This window comes from Trichechus manatus, unplaced genomic scaffold (genome assembly GCF_000243295.1).
Source record: "Trichechus manatus latirostris isolate Lorelei unplaced genomic scaffold, TriManLat1.0 scaffold00147, whole genome shotgun sequence".
In the NCBI taxonomy this organism is placed as follows: Eukaryota; Metazoa; Chordata; class Mammalia; order Sirenia; family Trichechidae; genus Trichechus; species Trichechus manatus.
In genome coordinates this window covers 5,571,759-5,579,332 of record NW_004444083.1, presented here as the reverse complement: position 1 = coordinate 5,579,332, position 7,574 = coordinate 5,571,759, and positions in this window count along the sequence as shown.

Below are 7,574 nucleotides of genomic sequence, written 5' to 3'. Positions count from 1 at the left end.
AAAGAAGCAGAGACAGCGAAGGTGACAGAGTCAGAACTGGAGATATTCAAGAGCAGCGGCTCTTAAGCTCTGGGATGAGTGGTGCCCACGAGGCAGCGGGCTCATGGAGTGTCATCTAGGGTTCTCCCAATCATCCAGTCCCTGGGTGGCCCCCCTCCTCACACTGGAGAGAAGATAATACTGCTTGCTGGCTGCCATAGAAGCCAGTTGCCCTGTACTGTGTATCCTAGCCACAGCAAAGCACTCTTCTCAACCTATCCTCCTGATCGGAGGGGACAGAGGATCCCATACCCCAATCGCCTTGCCTGACTAGGGGACCACAACACGAGTGTATCCCCTTCCTAATACCCCTTCCAACCCAGTCCACTACCGAGCTTGCCCACCCGATGATCCAGACTAGGCAAACCACTGTGAATGTGCCTGCCTTCCGCCTAATCATCCCTAGGTGCCTGGTCTAGAGCAGCAGCAGCTGGACAACTAGAGAGCTTGCCCACCCCTTCCTCCTTCTTCACCCCATCTGGAGTGAGGTGGCGCCATTTTGCTGGCATCCACCAGGTGCTACTCTCTCCCTTATCCTGCCCAGCGAGGGGCTGAGGAAACATGATAGTGTGAGCATCACACTGCAGCCTCTTCCTTTCCCCACCCCCCACCAACTGATGAGTAGTGGCACCACAGTGCTCGCATCTGCCAGGTATGACTCTCCCTTAACCGACCCATGGAGGGACAGGGGAGATGTGTTTGTGCACACATCGTCTTGCAATCATTTCCTCCCTCCTCCCACTTGACATGAGGTGGCACCACTGGGCACACATCTACTAGGTGTGAATCCATCCCTTAACCTGTCCAGTGAAGGACAGAGGAAATGTAACTGCACCCACATGTGCCAGCAGCCCCTACCCTTCTCCCCTCACCTGATGTTTCGCAGCACCTCAGGGCATGCATTCACCTGGCTCAACTCCATTCCTTAACTTGGCCTGTTAAGGGCAGAGGAGACAAGACTGCATGTGCATCCCCCTACACTGCCTTCCTCCCTCCTCTCATCTGATGATCTTGGGATTTGTCAGCCTTCACAGCCTATGAGCAAGAGACCTGCTGTCTGACCTGACAATCTTGGGTTTGCCAGCACCTGTGGTTACATGAATCAGGAGAAGCCTCCAGCCTGACCTATGGATTTAGGATGCTCCAGCCTGTACAACTGTATGAGCCATTTCCTTGATATAAATCTCTTTAAAACCAAAAAAAAAAAAAAAAAAAAAAAATTGCTGTAGAGTCAATTCCCACTCATAGCAACCCTATAGGACAGAACAGAACTGCCCCATAGGGTTTCCAAGGAGCACCTGGTGGATTTGAACTGCCAACCCTTTGATTAGCAGCCATAGCACTTAACCACTATGCCACCAGGGTTTCTATAATTCTCTTTACATAGATATTTACATGCTTTACTGGTTTTGCTTCTCTAGAGAACCCAGCCTAAGAAATTTAGTAACAAGAGTGTAGAGAATCAGAATTGTAAGGATGAGTTTTCTAAATTGGTTCTCAAGTCTGGTTAGTATTAAAGATGTTGATGACCCTTCTTCATGCAGTAAAGAGGGAACTTCTAATCCATGGTGGGAGGTGCAATAAAAATACACAAAATATCATCATCAATAGATCAGATATTGTGAAAGGTGAAGCTCTGGGTGATCACACGTGTGATACCTTTCTACAATTTTGTCATAATGAGAAGTATAAGGAAGCTGGTTGGTTGGTCCTACTTTCACTAGACAAAATGGTGAAAGAGATGAGCTCAGGGCTTCAGAGTAAAAGCTCAAGTGTCCCATAAACGACCTCAAAGTTTCCACTTGTGCCTTGAAAGAAAGCCTTATTTCTTGTAATAACACAGCCGATAACAGCTCTGAAACATTCTTGGACCATAAACTTGAACTCTAATGAGAACTATCACACTTTCACCTGGAAAATGTGTCTATGCACACCCACACAGAAGTTTATGTATTTTAAGAATTCGGGGAGCATAGTTTAAGAATTTTTGAACAACTGAATTTCCTTGAAAAAGGTTAAAATTCAGTGGAAAAATAGAAAGTTCTTAGCAGTGAATTTAGAATACTTAAGAAAAATACGTGGGAATTGAAAATGAAAGCCAAGAGTAATAGGCTGAGGAAAATAGCAAAATCTCTTTGGACATGACTTTAAACAGAAAAGTAATCTAGTAAAGCTGAATGGTACAAAACAGAGGAAAAGAAAGACTTGCAAGGGGTAGAGGTGATGGGGGTGGTGATGTAAATCTACCCTTGAAAAATTAATGGAGAAAGAATGAGAAAAAGCTAAGTTGACTATGCAAACACCCAAAATACAAATTAAAATTATAAGTAGAAATTTGGTCAGTTTACCCAAAAGAGCTCAGAGAGATAGCAGGTAATTGTGATAAACTCAGAAAAATTAAATGAGAAAGGAGATGCAAGTTGCAAGACAAACAAAGCCACAAATACTGTGTGCCTCAGGCTGAGAAATCTACCCTTTGGGGATACTTACCAAGCACAGAAGATTAGTTTATTGAATCTGGGCTCCCTTCTTCTGAAACCCTCCCCACTGTACATACAGAACTGGGTCAAAGTCAAGACACAATGATAGGGAAAAAAATCTAACTTCCTTGTTCAAGTAGTGCTGCTATAACAGAAATACTGCAAGTGGTAGCATTTCTTTAAGTTCTTTAAATACATGAAGGATGAAAGACAACTACAGGGATGCTGATCTTTCATGTTTTTTTTTAATAAATGGCAAGAAAAATCCCTAAAGAACTTATAACTGAATGAGGATCTAAATTACAAAGTTCTTAGCAGTCAATATTAACAATAACGAGAAGGAAAATTATAAATACTCAAAATGTTGTTGTTGTTAGGTACTATCAAATCAGTTCCGACTCCCATTGACCTTGTTTACAACAGAATGAAACACTGCCAGGTCGTGCAGTATCCTCACAATTGTTGTTATGCTTGAATCCATTATCGCAGCTACTGTGTCAATCCATCTCCTTGAGGGGCTTCCTCTTTTTTGCTTGTCCTCTACTTTACCGAGCATGATGTCCTTCTCCAGGGACTAATCCCTCCTGATAAAATGTCCAAAGTACTTGAGAAGAAGTCTCACCGTCCTCGCTTCCAAGGAGCACTCAAGCTGCATTTCTTTGAAGAAAGACTTGCTCATCATTTGGTAGTCAATGGTATATTCAATATTCTTCACAAACACCTTAATTCAACAGCGTCAATTCTTCTTCAGGCTTCCTTATTTAATGTCCAGCTTTTGCATGCATATGAGACAATTGAAAACAGCAAGGCTAGGGTCAGGGTCACCTAAGTCCTAAGTGACATTTTTGCTTTTGAACACTTTAAACAGGTCTTTTGTAGGAGATTTGCTCAATGCAATGCATCCTTTGATAATCACGACTGCTGCTTCCATGAATGTTGATTGCGGATCCAAGTAAAATGAAAAATTTGACAATGTAAATTTTTTCTCCATTTATCATGGTGCTGCTTATTGGTCCAGTTGTGAGGATTTTTGTTTTCGTTATATTGAGTTGCAATCCACATTGAAAGCTATAGTGTTTGATCTTCATCAGTAAATGCATCAAGTCCTCCTTCTTTCAGCAAACAAGGTTGTGTCATCTGCATATCAAAGGTTGTTAATGAGTCTTCCACAGATCCTAATGCCACATTCTTCCTCATATAGTCCAGCTTCTATTATTTGCTCAGCATACAGATTGAATAAGTATGGTGAAAGGATACAAGCCTGACTCACACCTTTCTTGATTTCAAATCATACAGTATCCCCTTGCTGTATTCTAATGAATTCTTCTTGGTCTATGTACAAGGGGCTCATGAGGACAATTAAGTGTTCTGGAATTCCCATTCTTCACAATATTATCCATAATTTCTTAAGATCCACACAGTCAAATGCCTTTGCATAGTCAATAAAATACAGGTAAACATATTTCTGGTATTCTCTACTTTCAGCCAAGATCCAGCTGACATCAGCAATGATATCCCTCATTCCATGTACTCTTCTGAATCTAGCTTGAATTTCTGGAAGTTCCCTGTCCATGAACTGCTTCAACCACTTTCGAATGATCTTTAGCAAAATTTTACTTAAGTGTGATATTAATGATATTGTTTGATAATTTTCACATTTAGTTGGATCACCTTTCTTTGAAATACACATGAATATGGATCTCTTCCAGTCAGTTAGTCAGGTAGCTGTTTTCCAAATCTTGGCATAGATGAGTGAACACCTCAACACCTCCAGCACTGCGTCCGTTTGTTGAAACATCTCAATTGGTATTCTGTCAATTCCTGGATCTTTTTTTTTTTTTTCTTTTCCAGTGCCTTCAGTGCAAGTTGGAGTTCTTCCTTCAACGCCATCTGTGATGGTTAAGATTGTGTGTCAACTTGTCTGGGCCTTGTTTCAGCAGTTATATAATGTGATCACTTCCCTGTAGAGATTTGATATGTGATCACCCTCATGAAGGGTACTAGTGAGGGTGGGGCCCAGTGGCGGCTCACTGCCCACTCAGGCTTCATTTCTCTGCCTTCTGCCACCTAGTCCTTCTTGATCTCCTTGCCAGGTCTTTTGCTTGTTCTAGATCCTGCAGCTGGCTCCTGTTCATCTGTCCTCCAGTTCTGGGGACTTGAGCTAGCAGCCGATCTTGAGATTCGTCCATCTTCACAGCCTGCTGCAGCCCTGCTGTCTGGGCTGCCAATCTTGAGTTTGCCAGTCACTGAGGCTACATGAATCAGGAGAATCCTCCTCACTGCCCAGCGGACTTGGTATATAACAACCTCTTAAAACTGTATGAGCCATTTCCTTGATATAAATCTCTTTCTCTCTATGTGTGTGTGTGTGTATATATATATATATATATATATATATGCTGTATTGCTTTTGCTTGATCATCATTCCTTTTGAAATGGTTGAATGTCAACTAATTGTTTTTGTACAGTGACTCTGAGTATCCTTTCCATCTTCTTTTGCTGCTTCCTGCATCCTTCGATATTTGCCTATAGAATCCTTAAAAATTGCAGCTTGAGGCTTGAATGTTTTCTTCAGTTCTTTCAACTTGAGAAATTCTGAGCATGTTCTTTCCTTTTGGTTTTCTAACTCCAGGTCTTTGCACATGTCATAATATTTGGCTTTATCTTCTTGAGCTGCCCTTTGAAATCTTCTGTTCAGCTCTTATACTTCATCATTTCTTCCTTTCACTTTAGCTACTCTAAGTTCAAGAAAAAGTTTTAGTCTCTCCTGACATCCATTTTGGTCTTTTTTTTTTTTTTTCCTGTCTTTTTAATGATCTTTTGTTTTCTTCATACATGATGTCCTTCATGCCATCCTACAGCTCTTCTTGTCTTTGGTTATGAGTGTTCAATGTGTCAAATGTATTTTTGAGATGGTTTCCAAATTCAGGTGAATTATACTCAAGGTAGTATTTTGGCTCTCGTGGACTTATTTTAATTTTCTTCAGCTTCAACTTGAAATTGTATATGAGCAATTGATGGTCTGACCTCCTTCTGACTGATGATACTGAGCTTTTCCATTGTCTCTTTCCACAGATGCAGTTGATTTGATTCTAATTGTTATCAGATGTTTCTGCTTGCCCAGAAACATCTTCCTGTTCTGGTAAGAGAACCCCTTTTCTCCCTCTGAAATCACACAAATTCTACTCTTAATACTTGGTGGGTAAGCAGGGACTGACCTTTATTCTTAGTTTCTGGAAGGTCTCCTGACCCTGACTAAGGTAATCAGGACACCACACTCCTACGCTATTGGGGTGGACTCATGGGTGAGCCCGTGACCCAAGTCAAACTATGAAATCTCTGGTTGAAATATATGCTGAAATAATGTTTTTCTAAGACTGGAGGTAGCAAGCCTGGAGCAATCAGTATCACCTTGGACACCACATGAGCAGAAAACATCTAAGAGGGAAAGTGGCAAAAGGAGAAATCATCCTAAGGACTGAATTTGAGTCCAGGGGCCAAACTATGATGAAATTACTCAGCACTATCTCTGGATTCTTTCTTTGGATCCAGAGAGAGTGCAGAGTCTACTAAAGAAGATTGGCCTTAACAATCCATTACAAGCGTTTTGGGAGGTATAAGGGAGGAGTGGAGTTTTGCAATTGCAAGCTTTACCAACAGGAACATCTGACCTCTTCTGAGAGGTCAGGGATACTTCCCCAAGAAAATGACACTTATTCTGAGACATGAAGTGTGAAAAGGAGTTAATCTAGGTTAAACAGATGACATTGAAAAAACAAAAGCCTTGCAAATATACAAAAACCTTACTCCACATAGTGTATAAATGACAACTTTCACTTGTCTTTTAGAACAGGTACTACCAGAAATGGAAAGTCAAGAGTACACAGCGCAGAGAATTGAATGATCCTGTAGATTAAATAAATCTGTGAGATAAATTATGTAAACAATGATGAATCATGAATAAGGAGATGGCTAAAGTAAATGTAGAAGTCTTCGTGAATGCATAATGGCAAAAATTTTCCAGTGATGAGTATTCTGGAGGAAGTGACAGGAGTGGGACAGTTTAGGTAGGAGGACTCTTCTGCTGAAAGTTTTAAGTGTGAGGAGTTCTGAGGACTGCAAATTACATTGCAATCTTAGAAATGTCACATAAGCTTCTGTTGTTGTTCTTAGATGTCTTCAAGTTGGTTCCAACTCATAGCAACCCCATGTACAACAGAATGAAACAATGCCTGGTCTTGTGCCATCCTTGCAATCATTGTTATGCTTGAGATCATTATTGCAGACACTGTGTCAATCCTTCTCATGGAGGGTCTTTCTGTTTTTCACTAACCCTTTACTTTACCAAGCATGATGTCCTTCTCCAGGGGCTGATCCTTCCTGATAACATATCCAAAGTATATTAGATGTAATTTTGACATTCTTCTTCTAAGGAGCATTTGGGTTGTACTTCTTCCAAGACAGATTTGTTCACTCTTTTGGGCATCCATGGTATATTCTGTACTCTTAGCCAACACCATAATTCAAAGGCGTCAGTTCTGCTTTGGTCTTCCATACTCATCAGCCAGCTTTCACATGCATATACGGCGATTGAAAGCACCATGACGTGGGTAAGGCACACCTTAGTCCCCAAAATGTCATCTTTGCTTTTTAACACTTTAAAGAGGTCTTTTGCAGCCGATTTCCCCAAATGCAGTGATTCTTTTGATTTCTTGACTGTTGCTTCCATATGTGTTGACTGAGGATCCAAGTAAAATGAAATCCATGACATCAATCTTTTCCCTGTTTATCCTGATGTTGAGTACTGGTCCAGTTGTGAAGATTTTTGTTTTCTTTACGTTGAGGTGTAATCCCTACTGAAGTCTGTGTTCTTCAATCATCTTCAGTAAGTGCTTCAAGTCCTCTTTACTTTCAGCAAGCAAGGTTGCATCATCTACATAACGCAAGTTGTTAATGAGTCTTCCTCCAATCCTGATGCCCCGTTCTTCATATAGTCCAGCTTCTGGGAGTTTTTGCTCAGCATACAGATAAGAATGCAAAAGAATACAACCCTGA